The sequence below is a fragment of the Aquila chrysaetos genome, chromosome 26 (genome assembly GCF_900496995.4).
Source record: "Aquila chrysaetos chrysaetos chromosome 26, bAquChr1.4, whole genome shotgun sequence".
Taxonomy (NCBI): Eukaryota; Metazoa; Chordata; class Aves; order Accipitriformes; family Accipitridae; genus Aquila; species Aquila chrysaetos.
The window spans coordinates 7,470,909-7,496,551 of NC_044029.1; the positions used below are offsets into that span (position 1 = coordinate 7,470,909).

At 38.4% G+C, this 25,643-nt stretch overlaps 1 protein-coding gene across 3 annotated transcripts in view; it reads left to right on the forward strand.

Moving 5' to 3' along the window:
* The window catches only part of MGAT4C (MGAT4 family member C), a 419,270-nt gene that overhangs the window by 97,892 nt on the left and 295,735 nt on the right, over positions 1-25,643 (forward strand). For all 3 annotated transcript variants that reach the window (XM_030003157.1, XM_030003158.1, XM_030003159.1), the window contains exon 2: positions 3,491-3,589. The gene's annotated coding sequence lies outside the window, so the exon portion shown is untranslated. The remainder of the gene's footprint in view (positions 1-3,490; positions 3,590-25,643) is intronic.

Here is a 25,643-nt window from a genome sequence, read left to right on the forward strand (position 1 = left end):
TCCCATACTGGTTTTGCTTTGACTTTGTTTTCACTTTGACCGTTTCCATTTTTCCTGTACTTTAACTAAAACAATCCCACAATTGGTTTGCTAATACAACATTGTGTTTATCCTATTACCTGCTGATCTTCATCTGTGCTGTATACTTTGGCAAGAAACCTTTAGAGACTTACATTTTCTGATACTGCCACATGAGCCTATATCTATTAGTTCTAAGACTATTTTCTACATGAAAAGTGATGTTCAGCATCCAACTGGTGAGTGACTGCTGGACAAATCTGACCTGCTGTGTGAGATGCTAATAGTAAGGTGCTATTCAAAAAACATTTAACTAAGCAGGTCAGGAAGAACACCTTATGTAACTCTTGTCACAGAACAAATGAAAGTCTGAAGTTCTTTGCCTTTTAATGGCACCTCTGTTCAGCAAGCTCTACAACAGAGACTGTCTTAGGGATTTTATGCATGTTTAAACAGGAAACAGCTGAATTATGCACACATCCTGTTTCTGTGTTGCAGTAACAAATGATTGCCTTTGATAAACATCTTCAGAATCACTTATTTTGCCCTTTTTTTGTGGGAATTTGTTCCTAAATTAGGTAAGTAATTTTACATTCCCCACAAGCTGAAGAAGAGTATAAGAGAGGGCTAAGCACAGGCATACCTAGACAATAATGGTTCTTGCTAATTCATCATGGTATTCAGTAGTGTTCACTCTCTCTCTTCTATGAGACAGAATATCAAATATACAGACTGAGCAAGAGACATGACAGAACTACTGAAATTTAACATACCTTTTAGGTTGCTTTATTAAATGTATAGTGAGATTTCTGTGAATTCTTCTGTCTGTTGCGTGCAATGTATAAATGGTTAGCCACAACAGGGGGTAAGAACTTGGAACAGTTCAAGTTCTTCTCCAGAATTCTTCCTCTTGTGAGAACCTGTGAGAAATCCAAATTCAAAGTACCTGAAGCACTCCAGATTTACACGTTATTTCTTAATTGTCTTTTACAAGCTTTGCGTCATTTTTTCTAAAGGTGTCTCTTCTTATGCACAACAAAAATCCTATTCTAGACTTTAAATGCCAATCTAAAGCACACTCTCGCAGAGAACAGGACACACAGCAGTACTAGAAAATTCAGTGAATTTTGTTCTATTGTTTCCCTCACCAGATTTTGTTTTATTGTTTGGCTGGTAAATTTTTTGCTCATAAAAATATTTCTAAATCCAACATAAAGGGACATTGCCTCCAAAAATTCTATTTTAAAAAAAAGTTTTGATATACATTTGAAAGTACATTTTTCTATTAAAATTTGTCAGCATAAAGATTTGCCAAAAGGAAAATGAAAATTGGATGTATCCTATCACTGGGGGTAGCAGTCTAAGCTGTAATATTTCAGCTAAATATTTTTGCTTGATTTGAGCTGATAGAAAATAAACACATTTCTGCCTGAATGGCCTGTCATCTCATGGAAAGTTGAATCTTTATTCATTATGCCCCCATTTTTCAATCAAGATACCTTTCAAACTCTGCAGTTTAGAAAACATCTATTAAAGGGAAGATGATGGTACTTCATGGGTTCTGTATGACAGTATGTATGTGTTTTGGGTTTGTGTGGCGGGGTTCGGTATCGACTGAGGGGCCGCAGGGCCGGCTCCTGTGAGAAGCTGCTCGAAGCTTCCCCGGCTCCAGCCGGACCCGCCGCTGGCCCAGGCCGAGCCCCTCAGCGACGGCGGCAGCGCCTCTGGGAGAACGGATTTCAGAAGGGGGAAAAAAGAGAAAACCCACCTGCTGGAAAACCTGCAGCGGAGAGAGGAGTGGGGTGTGAGAGAAACCCCTCTGCAGACACCGAGGTCAGTCAGGAAGGCGGCGGAGGAGGGGATGCCCCCGCAGCCCGCGGCGAGGCGGCAGGCTGTCCCCCCCCAGCCCAGGGAGGTCCATGGTGGAGCAGATATCCAGCTGCAGCCTCTGGGGAAGACCACGGTGAGGCAGGCTGTCCCCCCCCAGCCCACGGAGGGGAGCGGGGAGCAGATGCCCGCCTGCAGCCCGGGGAGAGAGGAGCCCACGCCGGAGCAGGGGCATGCCCTGCAGGATGGCCGGGACTCCGTGGGAGAGCCCGCGCTGGAGCAGGCTGGGACTGAAGGACTGCACCCTGTGGAAGGGACCCACGCTGGAGCAGTTCGTGAAGAACCGCAGCCCGTGGGAAGGACCCAGGCTGGAGAGGTTCGCGGAGAACCGTCTCCCGTGGGGGGACCCCACGGCGGGGCAGGGGACGCGTGAGGAGCGCTGCCCCTGAGGAGGACGGAGCGGCAGAGACAAGGTGTGTGAGGAACCGACCCCGACCCCCTGCGCCGCCGGAGGGAGAGAGAAGCGGGAGTGGGGTTGAGGCGGGAAGGAGGGAGGGGTGGGGGGAAGGTGTGCTGCGGTCGGGTTTTACTTCTCACTATCCTTGTTTTGATTTGATTGATAGTAAATTAAATTGATTTTGTTTCTTCCCCAAGTTGAGCTTGTCTTTTGCCCGTGACCATAATCGGTGAGTGATCCCTCCCTGCCCTTGTCTCGACCCACCAGCGTTGCTTTCTGTTTTCTCCTCCTCATCCCACAGCCCGGCGGCGGGGGCGGGGGGGGGGCAGAAGAGAGGAGTGAGCCGTGAGCAAGCGGCCGCTTGGTGCTTTGTTACCGGCTGGGTTTAAACCGCAACAGTATGGTATACTCGCATGGCATTTAACTTCAGGTACCATGTTTTAGTGGAAAGGCAACTGCTAATGGATGAGAAGCAACTAACAGCAGCTTAGTTCATAACTTTCCGTGATTCTTAAATACCTGAGTCCGTCTCTGCTATAGAGCAGAAGTATTTTCTCCCTAAACACCACCTCAGATTTCATTACTATTTTCGGAAACAAACTAAAAAGAGCAGTTCGCTGAGAAAGAACCAGATGCATCTGTAAAGGTCCCTTCCAACCCAAACCATTCATAATTCAGAATGATAATTCTGTCATTCTCTTACCATTCTAAGTGGACTGCATGCAGGTGTTTGTCGGCTAGACCACTAAAACACTTCATCACATAAATGAGAAACAATAATATACAGCCATGGTTCTGCTGTATTCTAGTTTGAAAAAAGGATCGTTGGAATTTTGTCTTTTACAGCTTTTATCTTCATATGCATATAGAAATGTCACTGTTCCACTGAAACAATGAGGGGTATGTGTATGAATTCTCCCAGAACAGTTACCACATGTAAGGAATGCAAATTCTGTGGTTCTGCCCCAAGAATATCCATTTACTCTCTGAAAAGTTTTTCTTCTCATGAATTACTCATTCACAGTGTGTGGATTGGCCCATGTTAGCACCAGGAAAGAGAATGTTAACCTGATCAAATTTAGCTATTTTGTACACAGTAAAATGATTTTGTAAAGTGAACCATTGGGTAAAAAGAGAGAGAAAAAAAGTATTCTGAAAGATTTACATGGATTTCTTTTCTCTCTGCAGACTTTTTAGTGAAGCAGCTGTATCTTCGATTTCATTGTGTGACCTTGAGACTTACTGTCAAGCCCTTAAGATAACTGCTAGATTTGGCAAGGTTAAAAGGTAAGTGAAATTTTAAACGTTAAAGCAAATCAGTTTAAGAAAGCAGAAACCTCTGTATTTAGTAGGCATTTTTATTAAAATTATGTGTTAAAACATCTGACATCTGCAAGGGGAAGGGAGCTTTGTAATCTGTTTCTAAACATACTGCTTTTTAAAATTTGTTTGTGGTAGTTTTTAAGTTGTAAGTTAAAAAAACCCCACCTACAGAAAGGAAATAGAGAAGTGGAATTGCAAACAAATTAGTCTCTATGTGACTTGGGATGATTAAAAGAAGAATTCAAGTTTTCAAATCTACTAGGTGTGACAGGAGGGCAAATGAAAAGTGGGGTGCTCTGTATAACTCCAAGAAACGTCCTTCATTTGTGGATTTACAAGTAGGGTGAGTGTAGTTCTCCTTTGATTTTTTGTTTGCTTGTTTGGGTTTTTTTGTTTGTTTTTTTTCTAAAGCAGAAAACAAGACTGGCCAACCTTAATTGAAATATTCAAGTGACATGGCAAGAGTTAAATAAGCACAAGGCTGACAAAGCTGTCATGTCAGGGCTTGGTCATTTACTTGATGCTGGATGTCTTCCGTGAAATAAGCCTCAGTCGAACTAGTGTCATCAAGTATACTGATTTTGCTAGACAGATTAAAGAATATTTATGTAATCAGTCCTTTACACTAAACATAATATGTAAAACGCTTACTTAAAACAATATAAACCAAGAAGAATTAAATGAATGCTATATAAATCAGCATTTCTTTTATCTCTCAGACATTTTTCATCCTTTACATATTTGTGGGTCAGATACTGCCTCAAGGAGAAAGAAAGTTCATGAAAAATTTAAAAATCACCATTTTTGTTTCTTGTGAGAGCAATAAGGACACCTTTCAGGGCTAGTTATATACAACATATTCCAAGGAGTATTGTTTATTAAAAGAAGGCTTTTCTTTTGTACGGGGGTCCCCAGTACAAGAAAGACATGGACTTTTTAGAGAGGGTCCAGAGGAGAGCCATGAAAATGATCAGAGGACTGGAACACCTTTCCTATGAAGAAACGCTGAGAGAGTTGAGGTTGGTCAGCCTGGAGAAGGCTCTGGGCAGACCTTATTGTGGCCTTTCAGTATATAAAGAGGGCTTACAAGGAAGATGGAGGAAGACTTTTTACCAAGGCCTGTAGCGACAGGACAAGGCTCAATGATTTTACATTGAAAGAGGATAGATTTAGACTGGACATAAGGAAGAAATTTTTCACTGTGCGGGTGGTGAGGCACTGGAACAGGTTTCCCAGAGAAGTTGTGGATGCCCCATCACTGGAAATGTTCAAGGTCAGGTTGGATGGGGCTTTGAGCAACCTGATCTCGTGAAATATGTCCCTGACCACAGCAGGTGGGTTGGACTAGATGATCTCCGAAGGTCCCTTCCAACCCAGACCATTCTTTCTATGATTCTGTTATGTGTCTGTGTCTTTGAAAACACTTGGAAAACATTCCTCATCCTTATACAGAATTCCCAAATCCTCCTGATAGAAACTGCGCCCTTGATTATAAAACAGAAAATGTTTTAAAAATACTGTTCTAAACTATGTAAGCTGCTATTTACAAAATATTTTATCACATTGTTTTGAAGCAAACGCAAACGTATTTTCCTGAAATGCTGTATCAACATCATGCACACCCCTCCATCTGCTATTCTTATGATTGACTTTGCTGTGCCATTAATAATGAAATATGGCTTGAATGTCTTTTTCCACTAGCACACAGTGATACCAGAGATCTGTTTTAATCCCTCTACTTTCCTGTTAACTTCTTTTCTAGCATTATCCTCATTTCATACCTGCTTAAATCTATTCTGTTGATCTTTTCCTTAGCGACACAGAAAAATCCAATTTTAGTTCATAATACTAGTAAAATCAATTGTTGAAAACTTTGTTTTTCCCACAGAAAAAATAGTATTTGTAGCAAGCAATACAGGTAATTTTTTAATGAGGTGATGGAGACATGTTTCTGTTCTGTATTCCTCTTCCAAAATATTTGCTGCCTGTTAGTAGTAGATCATTCTTCAGATAACATGGTTTGCAAATGCATTCGTAATACTTCTTATTTAAATTTATTTTCTCCAATAGTTGAATTAAATAAGTCACTGTTAGCAATCTGCTGACACACGTTTGTTTCTAGGCCATTGAATTTCACTTACACTTGACTTACTATTAGTTTATGAATTAAGGCGATTATAATTCAACAGAGAAAATAATTTTCCTGAAATAATTGTCCGTATAGGAATATTTTGGCAATATCAGTCTTGTACTTATTTGTCAGGAACATGAGACATACTTTTTCAGGTGGTGAATTTTGCTATTCAGTCTTTGTGTGTGAGAAAACTAATTGCAATTCATGCTCTCTCTGGTCACAAGGAGGAACATGACAAGTCTTTATTCTCGGTACCTTCAAATCATGTAATTTTCCTAGTCTCTGACTACACATGATCTGTTTTATCTATCTGCTGGTATTGTATTGAACTACATTTTTAATAAAATAACATTATCTAATGTATCTAATGTAACCATAAATTCATCTTTTTTGTTGAGCTTAGGAGTTAAATCCTTAACAAAGTGGATTTGGCGTATGAAATCACTTTCTGGTTTCTATTTTGATAGGCTTAGATATAGTTGCTAATAAAATCACCGACACCTATAGCTGTGTAATACTGCATACACCAGAGAGAAAGATACACAAAGTGAAAATGTGCCACATATTTTGCTTGATTAGCTATAAACTCTCTGATGCATTTCGGGAGGTGAAAATAGTGTTTCTTGATGTACTTCAGGAATAAATCCTTTATATCTGATTAAAATGCAGATGAGCATCATAAACTATTGTAATTTGAAAGGGTTGATCTCCTCATGTAATCTTCTTCCATCTGCTTCAGGTGTAAAGCTTAGAGGGAATTTGCTACAATTACTGAATGCAATTTGGGTTCAGATGCAATCCCCCAACCTGAAGGTCCCTATGTGAATGAAAACTCCTTTTTAGTACTTCTGATATTTCTGCTATTTCAAAAAATCTTGCAACTTTATCATAAAATCATTGTTAGTTATGAGAAATTATGGAACTCCTAGTGAAAATCTGCATGAGAACAAATGGAAAATCTGAATAACTCTCGGGTTAGGATCTAATCTTGTATTTCAAATCTTAAAATACTGATAATGCTAAATCAGTAATTTTTAGCTCTCAGGTGGTTTACTTAATGCATAAGGAGAGATATAACAAGCCAGAAGTCAGTGTAAGTGGCTTAAAGGCTTTTATTTCTCTGTGCTTTGCAGATCATCTCTAGATTTTATCAACTGCTGCCTAGGATCTTGTATTATGGAATTACATTACAAGGGAAGGGAAAGGATCCCAAACTCTCTTATCTCTGAACATTGTTGTTTTATTGTAAGGACCTAAGAGTAGCTTGTAGAGACTTCATCACATTAGAAAGATCAATAAATGTGAACTTTAGCAAACCTATACTTACAAATTAGTAGGGGGACACAAATTTCTTGGAGTAAAGGTCACTACCCAAAAGAAACTAGGAGGTGAAGAGTAATATTACTAAAAGTGTGTGAGAGAAAGGGAAATATTATCAAAAAGGTCATTTCCTATTTAACAGATGTTGAATGAACAGAGCAATAGTTACTTTTTTAATATTATATTTTCTTTATTTGGTAGGAAGAATAAGAAAACCGCCATTTTAGTAAAATATTGTACATGGTTTCTGCAGAACAAATAGTCTGCTTTGAAAGCTGGCATGGGATGCAGAGATCAGCAGTGGTTTGACATTGAGAAATTAAGCTCAGTTATTTAGTGGCAGGAAACTGTATTCAATGAGCAGAGAAAAATATATATAGCACTCAGCTTGCAAAGAACAGTATTACTTTGTAAAAGGGTTGCCTGTCAACAGAAGCTTTCTTTATAACTTTTGTTATTGAAAAAAGTCATTGAATATTCCATTCACTCTCTTTTCAGTTGATTTTTTGATAGCCTGAATGTCATTGTATTGTAAACTGATTTCCCCAAAGTGTTCTTTTTAAAGAACATCTGGATGAGTTCAGATCTGCAAGATTTTTTTTTCTATGATCCCTGTAGTTACATGGTCATGTTTATGTCCAGAGCAAGAACTCTTTGTGCTAGAGCACTACACCCTTGAACACTGGAGTGTTGTATCTTAGGCTGTTGGACTGGAGATAATTAACATGGAAGATCTGAAAGTAAAAAGTAGACAGTAATGGAAACATTCTTGAGGGTGCAAGAAATTAAAGACTAAGCGATCATAGAAACTTGATTTTTCAGAGTGTATTACCTAGTGAGTATGTGAACTTTTTATAGATACTTTTATTAGGGATAATAAGTAAAAACTAATACCTCTCCAAGAAGAAAAAGCTTCAAGGGAAGACACCTATGTAGAAGAAAAAACAAAGATCTAGAAAGTATATTATGATTATTTTTTTTGTCCTTTAAAAAGGAAGGGAATAGGGTAGGCTTGTTAATTTCTGGGACTATGAGGAAATAACCTGATCTTCCTAGGCTTTAACTATTATGTATGAATGAAAATTGGCAGTGGTTGTACAATTAAGTTAATGGCTGACACTATGTGATAGAAATTACAAAGAAGGGGTGAAATGTAATGGGTAAATTGTAACTGAATAATTTCTGATGCATTAGAAAGACTATAGCCTAAATAAGGCTAAGTTTACCAAATTCTGAATATGGTAAAATAACTGCTAGCATAATTGTCTAATAGCAATTTGTTCAGCTTTCTAGTCTGAACAAGAAATAATCTATTTTCAGTTTGCCTCTTGACAACTGTCTCAAATTTTGCTTCCCTGCTCTGTCTTTTAATATCTTTGTCACTTATTATTTTTAATATTCTATGACTGTTACTGTTGGCTATGTACTCTCAGGTACTGTAAAGCGGACTGAAATTTTGTGGGTCTATTTCCTAGCTCATTGTGTGGAGTTATACAAAGAGGGAAGAAATGAAGATGTTAGAGCTCCTCTTAGGAAAGGTGACTTGCAGATAATCATGAGGTGCTTCTTGCCCACTGAGGAGACGGGTGCTTTCCTGGTGATGCATTAGAGAGGTTTCAAAAAGTGCAAGAATGAAATACTCTCTCTCTTAGCAAAAAATGCCCCTTAAAGTCTAAAATATTTTTTAAAGTTCTCTTGTTTTTTTTTCTCTTCTCTTTATCAGTGCCAGCAGTTGCAGATTAGATACCTCTAAAAGCAATGGCATACTGATTGTTCTAAAGTGCTTCTTTTTTTCTTGATTTCAATATACAGCTTCCATTAATATGAAGTATAAAACCAACCTGTACCTACACACAAACATAAATATCTATAAAAATAAACAGAAATGACCTGATTGCAGAGCAGTGATATAGCTGAGCAAATCTAACAGCTCACTGGAGATACCAGTCCTTTTTCCTTACTTCCTTCTGTATTCTCAGCTGTATATTACTTATAGCTCTGTTGCGCCATAATGTATTCATCTGACCACTTCATGAATTAATTCAGCCTAGTAAGCTTAGATCATAACATAGGAGGAAAAAAAAAAAATCCTGCATACTCCCATTTCAGAGGGGTTACTCTAATGCCAGAAGTGAGGAAGCAACACCACATGGCAGGAGTCGGGGAGGGAGATGGTAATAAAGGTATAAATTACTTGTATTTCAATTATAATGCATCTATCTCTGAAATTTATTCTGACTTTCAAAGGACATGTTTTTACTCCCATTGTTTCAAAATGAAACAGTATTGACTGTTTCTCCTTACCTGTGGTTTTGTGTATTTAGGGAAAGAATAATGCTGGTATCAAGTATACTGAAGGAATCTGTTTTCAAAAGGCACTATCATATATTTGAGACCTGCATAAATGAAAACTCATTCTTAAGTCATCTTTTAAAATGCAATGTAAATAGTTTGTCTATCTGAAGTTGTAGAATAATACAAAAATCAGGATTTCTGATGATGATTAGGCTTTTATCACTCGGATTTAGATAATGACAATTTTACGCTCCATTAGCTTATGATTTAGAGCACTCTTTCTTTCTTCCTTTTTCTCCACATGAAAGAAGACCATTTACTAAGGTTTCAAATGCAGCCAGCTTTAATACAGAACACAATTTAATATTTTTAACACAATAAATATAATGCTCTAAAGGAAGTGATCATTAAAATAAAAACCAAAACTTTACAGTTGTATGAGCTTAGAAGCCAGCAAAAACAAAATGGTAGGATTATACAGTGAAAAGGGGGAACTTGGGCAGAGAAAGTTTATTTCAGATTCTTACAAATAAGACCTTCACAAATAAGGTCAGCTTGAATTCAATGAATGTGTGTTTGTATAAGATCTACAAATAAAACAATTCAATAGGAAAGAAAAGCTAAGTTTCTAATGCTTTTGTAATTAAGTGAGTATATGATAGTTTTTAATAATAAAGTGCTATTACTGTCTACCAGACAGGGAAGAAATAGTTTCACAAAATTTTTGTTTTGTTTTGTTTTTAAATGTCATGAAAATCAAGTTTAATTCTTTGTACAGTTTTAGGTCTCTAATAGGTATTTGTTCTGCCACATGAATTAATATCACATGCTGATATGTGACTGAGAGTGATCTGCCAAATACAAGAAAACCTTTAATAGCTTTTCTTCCTGTTTTATGTCGCATAGTTAAAATAAATGCAGTTTAGATTTTGTGAAACATGCTGGATTCAGAGGCCTGGTAATAAAATGATGACAATAAATCACAGAGTGAGACCTCTATAGACAAAATTCTTTATATTGCCCATCATTTCATTTAAGTCAGAAAAGTGTGGGTATCACTGGAAGTAGCACAGTGAGAGTTCTCTGCAGTTTATTCTTGAAATATGCCTGATTAAACAAAATAAGAAATTTGTCAAAAAAAACCCTCTTATTTTGCATGATAATAGAGTTCTGTTATCCAGTAAAATTTAAACTATTTTCAACCTATTAAAGTTTATATTGCTTTAGATTACCTCATTATATTACACTGTTCCCAGAATCACTGAATGACAATCACAGAATGGTTGAGGTTGGAAGGGACCTCTGGAGGTCATCTGGTCCAACCTCCCTGCTCAAGCAGGACCACCTGGAGCTGGGTGCCCAGGAACACGTCTGGATAGTTTTTTAATATCTCCAAGGGGAGAGACTCCACAACTTCTCTGGGCTGCCTGTGCCAGTGCTCTGTCACCCTCACATTAACAAAGTGTTTCCTGACATTCAGGTGGAATCTCCTGTGTTTCAGTTTGTGCCCATTGCCTCTGGTCTTGTCGCTGGGCACCACTGAAAAGAGCCTGGCTCTGTCCTCTTCACACCCTCCCTTCAGGTATTGATATAGACTGATAAGATTCGCCCTGAGCCTTGCCTTCTCCAGGCTGAACAGTCCTAGCTCTCTAAACCTTTCCTCATAGTAGAGGTGCTCCAGTCCCTTTGTCTTTCTAGGCCTTTGCTGGACTCTTTCCAGTAGCTCCCTGTCTCCCTTGTACTGGATAAAGTACTGCAGGTGTGGTCTCAGCAGTACTTAGTGGAGGGGAAGGGTCTCCTCCCTCGACCTGCTGGCAATGCTTTGCCTAATGCAGTTCAGGACACCCTCGGCCTTCTTTGTGGCAAAGGCATGTTACTGGCTTATGGTCAACTTGGTGACCACTAGGACCCCCAGCTCCTCTTAGGCAAACCTGCTTTCCAGTTGGTCAGTCCCCAGCATATGCTGGTGCCTGGGGTTGTTTCTCCCTTTGTACATCCCCTTGAAATTGCCTTTCATGACTTTCCTGTCAGTCAGTTTCTCTCTGGACAGCAGCATGACCCTCTGGTATATCAGCCACTCCTCCTGTTTTTGTGTCATCATCAAACTTGCTGAGGATACAGTCTGCCCCATCACCCAGATCATTAATGGAGACATTGAACTGGATTGGACCCAGAATTGATCCCTGGGGTGCACTGCTAGTTATTGGCCTCCAACTAGACATTGTGTGACTGATCAGCACACTCTAGGCCCAGCTTTCAGCCAATTTTTAATCAACCTCACTGTTCATCTTGCCCATACTTCATCAGCTTCTCTCTAAGGATCTTATAGGAGTCAGTGTCAAAGACCTTACTGAAGTTCACATAGACAATAGCCACTGCTTTCTGCTCACCTATCAGGGCAGTCATTTCATCATAGAAGATCTATCAAGCATGAATTCTCCTTGGTGAATCCATTCTGACAACTCCCTATCACCTTGTCATTTATGTGCCTGGAAGTGGTTTCCAGGATTAGTTGTTCCATTACCTTCCCAAGGATTGAGGTGAAGCTGACTGGCCTGTAGTTCCCTGGGCCCTCCTTCTTGCCATTTTTCAAGAAAGCAGTGACATTTGCTTTCCTCCAGTCCTCAGGCAGCTCTCCCAATTACCATGATCATTCAAAGCTCATCGAGGGTGGTCTCACACATCAGCCAGCTCCCTCAGCCCTTATGGGTGCATCCCATCAGGGTCCTTGGATTTATGAATGTCCAGTTTGCTGAAGTACTTGCTGACGTGATTGTCTTCCATCATGAGTACATACTCCTTGCTCCAGACTTCCTACCTGGTCTCTGGGGCTTAGGATTTGTGGGGGGTTGACCTTGACTGGACACCAAGTGCCCACCAAGCCACTCTATCATGCCTCCTTCTCAACTGGACAGGGGAGAGAAAATATAACCAAAGCCTCATGGGTCGAGATGAGGACAGGGAGATAGTCACCAGTTACCGTCACGGGCAAACCAGACTCAACTTGGGGAAATTAATTCAATTTAATTTATTGCCAATTAAAACCAGAGTAGGATAATGAGAAATAAGAACAAATCTAAATCTTCCCCTTATCCCTCCCTTACTGGGCTCAGTTTCGCTCTTGATTTCTCTACCTTCTCTCCCCGAGCAGCGCAAGAGGACAGTGAATGAGGGTTGTGGTCAGTTCATCATGCATTGTCTCTGCTGCTCCTTCCTCCTCATGCTCTTCCCCTGCTCCAGTGTGGGTCCTTTCCGTGGGGCTTCAAGAATGGACTGCCCCAACGTGGGTCCCCCATGGGGTCACAGATCCTGCAAGAAAGCTGCTCCAGCGTGGGCTCACCACGGGGTCACAGCCTCCTTCGGGATACATCCCCCTGCTCCGGTGTGGGGTCCTCCACAGGCTGCAGGTGGAGATCTGCTCCACCGTGGACCTCTGTGGCTGCAGGGGGACAGCCTGCCTCACTGTGGTCTTCCCCACAGGCTGCAGGGGAATCTGCTCCGGCGCCTGGAGCACCTCCTCCCCCTCCTTCTGTACTGACCTGCGGGTCTGCAGGGTTGTTTCTCTCACATATTCTCATTCCTGTCTCCAGATGCTGTTGCACAGCAGTTTTTTCCCCATTCTTAAATATGTAATCACAGAGGCACTATCACTGTCACTGATGGGCTTGGCCTTGTGCAGCGGCGGGTCCGTCTGGAGCTGGCTAGAACTGGCTCTGTTGGACATAGGGGAAGGTTCTGGCATCTTCTCACAGAAGCCACCCTTGCAGCCCTCTTGCTACCAAAACCTTGCCACGTAAACCCAGTACAGGATTCCTGAATACTGGTCTTGTTAATAAAGACTGAGGTGAAGAAGGTATTCAGTACTTCAGTCTTTTCTAAGTCCTGTGTCACCAGGTCCCCTGCCCCATTCAGCTGTGGGCCCACATTTTCCCTAGTTTTCCTTTTGTTACCTATATACTTATAGAAGCCCTTGTTGTTGTCTTTGACATCCCTGGCCATACTCAATTCCATGTGGGCTTTGTCTTTCCTAACACCCTCTTTGCATGCTCAGACAGTGTCTGTATTCATCCCAGGTTACCTGTCCCTGCTTCCACCTTCAGTATACTTCCTTTTGATGTTTGAGTTTTGTCAGGAGCTTCCTGGCATTCTTGCCTGACTTCCTGCTCTTTGGGATACACTGCTCTTGAATATATGACCTTGATTATTAACCAGCGTTGTTGGAGCCCTCTTTCCTCCAGGGCCTTATCCTACAGGACTCTTCCAAGCAGATACTTGAAGAAGCCAAAGTTTGCTCTCCTGAAGTCCAGGGTTATGATCTTGTTTTTTGCCTTGCTGCCACCTCTCAGAATCCTGAACTCCACCATCTCATGGTCACTGTAGCCAAGGCAGCCTTTAATCTTCATATCCCCCATGAGCCCTTCCTTTTTTGTGAGTATGATGTCTAGCGGAGCACCTCTCCTCATTGACTCCTCTATCACTTGGATCAGGAATTTGTCATCAGTTCTCTTCCGGAACCTCTAGGATTGCGTATGCCCTGCTGTATTGTCCCTCCAGCAGGATATCAGGGTGGTTGAAGTCCCCCTTGAGGACCAGGGCCTGTGTGTGTGAGGCTGCTCCTATCTGTCTGTAGAGAGACTCATCCACTCATTCTTCCTGGTCGGATGGCCTACAGAAGACACCCACTACAATGTCATCTATACTGGTTTTCTCTTTAATCCTTACCCATAAGCTCTCATTTGGCTCATCATCCATCCTTAGGCAGAGCTCCATGCACTCCAGCTGTTCTCTCACATAAAGGGCAACTTCCTCTCCTGGTCTTCCCAGCCTGTTCTTCCCAAAGAGCCTGTATCCCCTCATTGTAACACTCCAGTCATGGGAGCCATCCCACCATGTCTCCATGATCCCAGCAAGACTGTAACACTGCAACGGCACACAGATCTCTTAAGTCCTCATATTTATTTGCCACGCTGTGTGCATTAGCATATATGCGCTTCAGAGAGGCACCTCAACCTGTTGATTTCCCAGAGACAGTCTGTTTGTTTTTTTTCCATAATGGTGACTTGCGGGCACTTCCTTGCTTACATGCAAATGCTGCAGGTGACCCCTCTTAAGCTCTATTTTGTTGATTTTACATTCCCTTTCATTCACATCATTCCAGACCCTTTGCTCGTCAATCCTGTCCATCACTCCCTCACAGGGCTGCTAGTAACTGTCTCCTCCCTCGCCCATCATTCCTAGTTTAAAGCTCTCCTTACCTTAAAACATTAAACTGTCTCCAGATACTTTATCACAATATATTGTGTTGTATGAAAAGATAGAAAACAGTCATCAAAACCAGGCGTAGGCCCACATGTTACTGCGATTTGTTACTTGTTGTGGAACATTTTTAGCTAATGGTCACAAGAGCATTCCAGACGCCTTTAGAAGGCCTTGAACAGAATAAACAGAAGACAAAAATAAGAAAGATACCAATTAGAAAAACACAGGTGCGCATTCCACGATAAAGAGAACTTGGCACAAACAACCTCACTTCGGCAGTTTATCTTGACCAATTAGACTGAGACAAGTCTTGTATGTTTTAGTTAGTATAACCAATTATGTTTTATGTTTATGCGCGTGTACAGTGTTGATATAACCAATCATTAAGTGCAACTGGGCGCGTGGACAGTGCGTGAATAATGTGTGCAACCAATAGTAAAATAGCTAAACGCATGTACAGATGTAACTAATGTATAAAATGATGTCTGATGCTCTAGTAAAGTGGACTTCACCTGATCACATTGGTCTGTGTGTGCTGTCCTGTTCCTCCGCAGTTACTGAGGCTATTGGTGAGTTCTAGACATATTAGTACAGGGGCTCCAAGAAAACAGCTGTAAATTTCGAACATTTTTGTAAACACTTCCATTGCTTATATGACTGTTGATTTACCTTAAAGCAAATAATCTGTAATCAAAGCAGATTTTAGAACTTGATGTAAAAGAATATAAAATTTAACTCCTCCAATCAGAAAAAGGATGTATCATTTGCACAAATTCAGGATCTATAAAATCTTACACGTATAACAATATTTTCTTCTATATGTCTTTCTTTGAAGCTTCTTTGTCCACCTTTTCTTTCCTTAAAGATCTGATTTCTTTCCAGACGCTATCCCAGTATTGCAGAATAGTTCGTTTAAAACCCGGGTATTTATATAACACTTGAAAATATTCTTTATAGCACTTAAGTACAAATTTTTCAAGCTTAAAAGTAGGGAATAGACAAGAAAAAATGCTCAATTTGTGCTCATTAAAACTGGATAGTCTTTGAAGAACGGTCACAAATAATTAAGACAGTAAGAGAAAAGTCATCTAATTGAAGATAAAGGTGATTTACAGATCAATATATTTGTTCTTTAGCACAACATCCCAGCCTGCTAAGCATCAGAGGTTTGCAAAATCTCAACTCCTTAATCCAATTATCTAAAAGACAAGATGATTGAATTAAACTTTGCCAGTTCAATTGTTTATAAGGCTGTGCAAAAATACTTTATCAAATCAAGAAATGACTTCTAGGCCAAAAAACCGCCAGTGAAGTAGATTTAAATTCAGTCATTTGCTTGAAGCTTCACTTCTTCCTCAAAGGAAAAAAAGAAAGAGAGAGAAGAAGAGAGAAAAGAAGACAACTTCAACATTTTTCTAAACAAATACTGAAATTTCCCTTCCCAAGCAATAAATTACCTTTGCTTGCTAGATATTTTAAGTAAAAGAAGCACTCATAAAATTTTTTTGTCTTCTACATTTTGGGTTAATCTATTATTCCCTGAAATTCTATTTGACCGCCAAAACAGAAATATAAAAAATTTCCCCAGCATGATTAAAACCTATTACGTTTCCAGGATTCTATTTCCTTTACACAGTCCTAATAAAAGCATCGTTCACTTCGCAAATCTTTCTTAAAAGCTACTTTCTTCTCCAATATACATATGTAACTTTCTGCATTTTAAACAAATATGTATGCAAAGAAGATACTATCTTTTTTTTTTATATTCCAGTAATGCTTGTTTTTAATAAGAGATGTTATATCAAGAAGTTTTTAGTTATTGTTTTATATTATTTTATTCCTAACTATATAATGAACAGCATGGGTTACAGTTCATGGCAGAACGTGCACTTTTCACATGAGCATTGCACAACATTTTTATATTAATTCAGACAAAATTCCTCACATACTTTAGCCACAACTTTAGTACATTTATTACTTCCTAAATTATCTGTTCTGGAGCTTAAGGTTACTTTATAATAGGCTTAGCACAAACATACAAAATACAAACCTATTCCTAAAAATGTAATGGTTTCATGTTTTCATTGTTCATATAAACAGACAAAAATGTTTGTTTATAGTCCATGTGAATTTTCGTACACAACAGAAAGGGAAGGTACTGTAAAAGTATCAAGTGTCAACATCACATATAATTGCCAGATCAGATGAAAGCCATTCAGCCCACACTGACAACATACGTAGATGTAAGAACCTGTTGTTATAGTACCAGATGATGTTTATGCAATTACCAGATGTGCCAAGGATTTGCTTTAGAATTAAGACTACAATGTGAAGTCTTTCTTTCCTTGATACGTTCAGATTGCATCTTTATTTCAGAGTATCTTGAAGTATAAATGCAACCTTAGATACATCAAAACACAACCCCAAAAATGTTTGTGTAGACTTAATGAAAAGGAATTGTAGCATTATGACTGACTTCAGAATTACTTTTAAAATAAAAGTAAATGAAAATACCAAATTTTATCCATGTGACAGTAGAGGAATATAAAGTGGAACATTAAAAGATATTGCTAAAGAATAGAAAAAAATCATATTGTCACAATTGAACCATGGCAACTTTTCAGTCTGGTGTGTATATGTATGTGTATGGATGCTTTTTTATATATTTTAGATTAAAATTTGTTCAAGGATATAATATTTGATGTTCTTCCCCCTGCCCCCCCCCCAAGGTCAGTGATAATATGAGAATAATCCCTCGTTTATCATTTCTGCTTTGTTGTTTGAGTATTACAAAGACAATACGTGGTTTTAAATTTGGATATAGTCTAGTTAGGTAGCTCACTTGTACAAATAGAATGAGAGCAATAAAAATATAATTCAAGATATATTTTTTTTCTGTGCCTGAAACCTCACTCTAGATCAAGTGGAAGGCTACTATGATAGCAGAGCATACAAATTAAATGTTTAATAAGAAACTGCAAATAACTCCAGGATCAGTCACAAGGCACTGATATTGTTCTTATTCCCTTTATCAATTGGCAATAATGGCATCATCTAGATGTAGATACAGCACCACCCAGTCACAAAGGTGGCAACACTATGACTTTCCTTTTCCAACTTAATGAACATTTTAAAGGGAAAGTGTAACTGGTGTTGTAATTTCTTAAAATAGAGGTAGTCTACCTTACAGTTGTTTTTCCAGCTTAAACCCTGCATTCAGTCATGGTGATGCTGTAAGAGTTATCTATGTGAGAAGGGTAGAAGTCCTGTAAGGCCAAGAGTCCCTGGCCTTTCTGGAGTGGCTGCTGAAGGACAGTAAAAGTCCTTAGGGTATTCCAGCTGGAACCTGGAAACTGTGTATGATTTCCCCACATAGAGAGGTTTCCAGATCACAAACTCTAGAGCTCCTATTTGCAAGGTGAGGCTTAACTACAATACATAATTATTAGGACTTGATGATAGACATGGAGATTTGCATAAATTCTTAATTCTGTGTACAGTGATTGAGGGGGGTAAGCCATGAACACTTTTGAAGACAATAATCAGAAAGTACAAGTATACTACTAGATACTGGTGTTTAATTTAATTTAATTTTCATTCTCCAAAAGCAATAAAATTGAACAAGAATTTAAATTGAGATATCACAGACTGCATGCAGTAGAGGGACTGTCTCAAAAAAGGTTAAGCACAGCACAAGAACCATACTTTAGTCATATTGCTGCTTTTTTTTTTGGTCCAGATAAACTCTCTCTCATGTAGCTAATACAATATTCTTGACAGCGAACAAATTTTTTAAGTGAAATCTCTGGTAGAAGCGTATGAGTTTCTCTAAGCGCTGCAGAGTTGCTCATAGTATTCAAGCTCTTGGCAGGAACTACATCCACTGTCCAGGGAGAATGACGCAATTGCTCATGAACTGGAATTTTTACCTGCAACCATCCGCTTTATTTGACAAAAGCAAATTAAGATGTCTATATAGATGAAGACATTTACAGTCCAGCTGGTACATTTCAGTACATAAGTATGTTCCTGGTTTACCAATGACTCTGAAAAGCATTTCACAGAATGAAAAATAAATATACACAAACATGTACATGTATACATAATAGACACACATACATATATACTGTGAAACAATTTTTTCCAATCTGAAGTTAAATACAGGTTAAAAAAAACCCCATACATATATAAAAAACAAACATATATTAGGTGTATATATATGTATGAAATATAAGTGTGAAAATCTTTACATATATAATCAGAGTAAATGTTAACAGGTAAAGTGAGCAGATGCCTTGAAGCACCAGTGGTTTAGATACCTTACAGTAAACCTTCTTGCAACTTTAGCTGGACTTTCTGTAACATTTTTGCATTTTTCTTTTCCTTCTTTCTTTTAACATGTCATTAAGACTGAGAATGCCTAAATAATCCAGCGTGCTAGTTAGCGTGTATTTTGTTGCCCCTTCATGTAACAGGGAAGGGATTTCAGCACAAAAGTGGCCTCATAAAAATGCTTCTGGCTGTGGAACAAAATACTCTGAAAAATTAATGTATAAGCAGTTCACTAGAAGAAATTCATAACCTGAAGATAAAGGGAAAAAACATGATGAAAAAAAAAGATGCATCCGATTATATATAGACTTATAATCAATGAAAGAATTCTATTAATGAAAAGCCTTACATCAATGAAATAAATGCTTTAAAATCAATAAATCAAAAAAGTCTAACTTCCTTTTAAGTATTTGATGTAAACTGACAAGTGTGTTTAGTGAAATGTCAAAAAAAGAAAAAAAAAGTTAGATGCAAGGGGTTGTCTCCTGTATGGATTTTCTGAACCTTTATGGTTCAGAAACTAGTTACCAGAAAGAAAACCAGTTTCTGATCTAAAGGTCACATCATCACTTTCCAGATACCCATGGAATAATCTGTGTGTGAAGAACTGCCCAAATACTAACTTGAGACAAAATGCATTGTCTTCTGTGCAAATTGTACTGCAATCTGCAAGCTCTGGATCATATTCACAGTAAGAGAAGAAACATTTTAGGTAGATCAAGTAAAGAAAAAAGAAAAGAAAAATGAGTATGATTTACTTTCAGAAACTGGTTTTCAGGAAAATCCAGATGAGACTGAAGATTATTTTAAAATACACTTTCACATATCCTTTCAGTCTCATATTTATATATCTAGTTCAGTTATCTAAGAAGCCTTGAAGTGAAGAACTGAGGGATATCCTAGATCTTCCTTACTATAGCTTTTCAATGTATTTAGTTGCAACTTTTTCATGTGGTTTTATCCTCTTGCTCTCTATTATGTTTGATTGTCTTTACATAATTATGTGAATTCCTGAAGAAATTTTATGTCTAATGCTAGTTTGCTCTCAGAAAATCCTTGTTTTTCGTAACTATATTAGTAGGGAAGTTCTCTGATAAGGTTACCATCTCCTCACTGGCATATAAGTAACAATAAAATTGGAATCATTGACTTCAGTAAGCTGAAAAAATGAAAAATAATGCAGCATCAACCAGACAGATTTTCTGAAATAATGTAGTATAATAAAATGTAAACTCGTCCTCAAGGTTATATATTGGAATGAAAAGGAAATGACTGCTTTTTCAGTTGAAGCTTGCAAAAATTGAATGAATACAGTCATGCATTCAGAGAAATACTTCAATAAAACAACAATGAAAAGGAATCATGGAGCTTCTTAGAAAATTCATCCAGAAAGAGAGATTGGAAACATCTAAAGTTTTCTCACATAAAAAGTGATCAAAACTTTTAAAGTAAAATACACGTTCCCACCCAGAGTTTAACGTATACACATTGTATGTAGACTGTTATCTATACCCATATACAGTGTTTGCTTGGGGGAAGCACAAATTTATAGATGAAAAGCATTAATACCCATGAATGTCTTATGCAAAACTTACATCAAAGGTGCAGAGAATCAAACACTAAATAATTTCCCCAGTTCTGTATGGAAAGTAGAAAATGTCGGTGTGATTAGGAGGAGCTTCTCTTTACCCTTCATATGATTCTTCTTGTTTGATACATCAAGAAAATGAGAACAAGTTAAAACGGTGGTGAAGTGGAAGCAGAGAAGGGTAGTGGTCTTGTATCTAAAGGAAAATTCATGACTGTATTATTCTGTATAAGCAGAAAACTTAAGTCTGCTAAGTAACTGAGGCCTTATCACAAGATCAGCATTTTTTTCTCCTTCCAGAGACAATGTTAAAAATGAAGAACATACTTCTTTTTAGAAACACCATGCAGATGCATTAGTGTTATCAATTAGAAAATATTATTTTGCCTTTAAAATTAAACAAAAGTCAGTGATGAAGAGTAAATGACTGGTTGGATTTAAAAATATTACCCATATTATGAAGCTCAGGCTAACAACTTAAAAATATTTTCTACTTTGAAAAATATCAAAACCCTTACTACATCAAACAGTGGTAATTTAAGTAGCAGAAATGAGAGGTAGTAGGGCAGAGAACTAGAGAAAAGAGAAAGAAAGGATCCCATACATTAGACTGCATGAGACAGTTTCAAAGCTCTGTAACAAAAGCGACGGACTTGTGAAGGAACAAAAGTAACCTGTTTTCTAAAATACCCTTCGTTGTCTATTTGGGCAACTTACTCTGAAGCTCAGGCATTTCACCTGTTTGCTGTCACTGTGAAGTGAACATTCAAATATTCTTTTCACTTAAGATGCACATGACCTGAAATACTGAAATGACCTACAACTTTGGAAGTTTTAGTGAGATTTCATTTGAAATGCAGTTGTTCTCATTTTACTACCCTTGTGTTATTTTGACACAGAAGTAAATAGGAGCAAGGAAAAACTGAATTCCATCAAGGTATTTCATTAAAACTGACGAAACTGGAATGTTCCCAAACATCACTTAAATTTTCACATCTGTTTAGAACAGATATGATCCCTTTCTCCCTCTTTTTGGGGGAAAAAACACATTTCACTTCCATTGGAATGTATTTCTATATTATGGTACCAACATATCTGTTGTTTCCCTGATTCCTGAATGGCTGAATGATCATCATGTCCTTTGCTTCTGTCTATCATTTTGTCTTCCACTCTTTCTAGCAATCAATCAGATCTGTTTCAGACCTTTGCATTTATATTCTGCATGCTGTTCACCATTAAAATTTCTACAGTTGCTGTGCTGTGGAACCAGTGTTATCAATGTAGCTATATTACTTAAAAAGTTACTGCCAATGAAGCAAAAGGAAGAATTACAAATCATGGGCAATGTCAAAGCACACAAAAAAAATTAAATCTTTTCTGGTTTCCTCTGACACACATAGCTCTCAAAAATGTCCTTGACAAAGATACAGACCAATTTCTGGATACCTCTGATACTGAAATCTGTATTCTTCCCTTCAAACTAGTTTAGCAGGAAAATATTTTACTGATCCAAGTCTTACCATTCCTGGCCATTACCTGACCACAAAGTAAAGGTGTATTATTAATACAATAAATTAATGTATATCCTGTCTTAACAGTTATTCAGAGCTTTATTTTAATAAGGGAATGACAGTAATATTCTCAAAAATAGAACGATATCTATTACATTAATTATTTCTTTTCAGGCCCAGGCCTCTGCATATGAAATTATAATATATATTCTGTAGTCATATATATATATATGTGTAACATTAAAATGAGCATGTGCAGACCAATGAGCAAGCTGGTGCAAAATCACAAGGCCTCTGAGTGATAACTTACAAGTAGTGCTACTTATATGATACCTGTAAAATCAGCTATGTCTTAGTTTAAAAATTGCAAGGCCAGAATTTCAGGGAATTAAAAAGTAAAGTAAAAATTAATTACCTGCAGTAATGACCTTCAACCTCCTTTTGTTCTAAGGACTAAATACTAAGCGTGAAGTCTTTGGGAACATTTTGAAAATAAGTCTCTTGGCATGGTTGATGGGAAGAGTAACAATGAGAAAGAAAAGCATCACTTTCAGAGTTTATAATATTGACTGAGGATGTGCAACACCCACATTAAAACTTTTCCTTTGTTTTATTCAAAGTGATAAATGTTGTGACATGTGGCCCAGATCATATACCATGTCTCTTATTTCTCCTTAGTAGATTGAATTTCTGTTGCAATCCCCAGCAGATCATCCTTGCCAAAATGAATCAGCCCCTCTAGGTTACTTCTGATATATGAAAACAATTGACTGCATGTTTCTTTCTTGAGACCCAAATACGGAATTCATCACAACAGCCCAAGATGACCAATTATCTCACAGATACAATAAAAACTTGAAAAATAGGCTCTGTAAATCAATTCCCACTGAAGGTAAAACTTTTCAGACTGTACTCTTTTCTCAGTTGTGGTACCTGCATTACAGGAATACATTTGTCATTTAACCTGGGTGCTATCAACAGCTGTTCTGAGAAAGAAAATACTCCAAATAATTCTAATACACTAGGAAGAAAAATACTACCTCCTCACAGAAAAACAGTTATGAAAATAGTCTTGTACATAAGCATGTTGACTACTAAGTACTTTTCTGCATTTACTGTTTAACATATGATTCTGTTGAGTCTTGTTGTCCCAAAGCACCCACAGATTTCTGGTTTTCTCTTGTGAAAAGAGCATGGAAAGATTATCCATTACCCCATACACACACACAAAAAAAAAAAAAAAGACATTGTTATTTTTCTCCTTTATCTTTTTTTTTTTTTGTAATGTATCTCCCTCAGTCTCCTCATATCAATAATCTTGATTTACTGAATTTAGAGTCAGAACAAAAGTATTTCTCACCTTCAAATTTAAACACTTCTATTTCCACTGTTTTCAGTCTCCCACTGACACAGCATGGTATATTTCTTTCACAGCAGATTCTGCAGATGCTCAGATTTTGTGCTTGTGGCTATTTAGTACAGAACCTGATGGGTTGTCTGTTTTGCTTTGGCTCTATTTAACCCATTACTCTTACATGCAAATTAACTGATAATATATGAAAAGAGATTTAACCACAACAGTACAACTCCCTGGTTAAAAATTATTTAATATTATTTAGAAGCTTAGTGTGTTAGGAATTTAATTTTGCATGTATCACTCTCTGTAAGAGATGTGTCAGGAAGATTTATCTCTTAATAAACACGAAGAGGATAGATATTGATTTTATTAATCATTTGGATAATTAAATGTGTATTAACAGATATTTCATTGAGAGAATACATTATAAATACTCTCCAGCTATTCTCTTTCCTTCACCTAGTCTAGCTCTCCCAGTTTAGCTACACTAAATGAGTAACATTTCCAGAAAATAACAGCTCCTGGATGAGGGTTTTCATCTAGGTAGACAGAGGTTCTGTTTTTCACAATTGCACTTAGGTGACCAACATCTTACTATACAGCCTGACAGCATTACCTGAGTCACCACAAGGTATTTAAAAAAAAAAAAAAAAAGATTGAAAAATGGTAATAAAAATCTTTCATTTGGTAAATAAAAGCATAAACATTATTAATGTCAGTACAAGTCCATGATAAGTCAAGTCACAGTAGTTAATAGCAGCTTCAAAAATAAGAACTTGGCCCTACAAATGTCATGAGCAGGAAGAGAAGTATCCTTGCCTCCATTTAACAAATTATAGACGGACAGAGAAATTAAGAAGTTGTCCATTACTAAATTACAGATATGTGTAGCCAAACTGAGAAATGAGTGGAGAACCTGACTATCAAATCATCCTCTGCAATACATTTAAGGCTTTTGACACTGTCTCCTGTAAGATCGTCATAGAGAAGCTGATGAAGTACAGGCTGGATGGAAAGATAGCAAGGTGGATTGAAAATTGGCTGAATGGCTGGGCCCAGAGCATGGTGATCAGTCACACAACATCTAGCTGGTGGCCAGTAACTAGTCTGTCCTGCCAGTAACTGACCCCCAGGGTTCAGTACTAGATCCCATCCAGCTCAATGTCTCCATTAACAATCTGGATGATGGGGCAGAGTGTACCCTCAGCAGTTGCAGACACCACCAAACTGGGAGCAGATAAACCACAGGGTCATGCTGCCATCCAAAGACACCTCGACAGGCTAGAGAAATGGGCTGACAGAAAACTCATGAAAGGCAGTTTCAACAAGGGGATGTACAAAGTCCTGTGGCTGGGGAGGAACAACCCCATGCACCAGTATATACTGGGGACTGACCAGCTGGAAAGCTGGTTTGCAGAAGAGGGGCTGGGGGTCCTAGTGGTCACCAAGTTGACCATAAGCCAGTAACACACCCTTGCCACAAAGAAGGCTAACAGTAGCCTGGACTGCAGAATACCATTAGAAGGAGTCTTGCCAGCAGGTCAAGGGAGAGGATCCTTCCCCTCTATTCAGCACTGGTGAAGCCACATCTGGAGTACTGTGTCCAGTTCTGAGTTCCCCAGTACAAGAGAGAGATGGAGATACTGGAGAGAGTGCAGCAAAGAGTCACAAAGATGATTAAGGGACTGGAGCATCTCTCCTATGAGGAAAGTTTTAGAAAGCTGGGACTGTTTAGTCTGGAGAAGAGAAGGCTCAAGAGTGTCCCAATCCAATGTCAGGGGAGGTTTCAATATGATCCCAAGAGCGAGATTAAGACACAAACGAGGTCAAATGCCGTATACCCCAAACAGCTTTTATTATCAAAAGTATCAAAAGTAGAAAACAGCGGTAAGATAGAATGGAAGAAAAAGGCAGAAATCAAGCAAGCACTCGGGATAAGGGTTGCAAGAATAGTCACCACCGTGGATCCAGCAGCATCCTGTTGGTCATCAATCTTCAGTTCTTCGATGGTGGGTGCACACCACAGCTTGTCTCCACGGTTTTGTTATAGGACATAGTCTGATGCATGCATATATGTACTGTTCATGCACTGTAGGTTTCATCTATCACAGGACCTTCGGGGGATCAAACCACTATGTTATCTCAAGGACTACAATTTCCATGACAATGGTACCCTCCATATTCCTGCATGCTTCAGGTGGCTCCAGCCCCTCTCCTCCTTC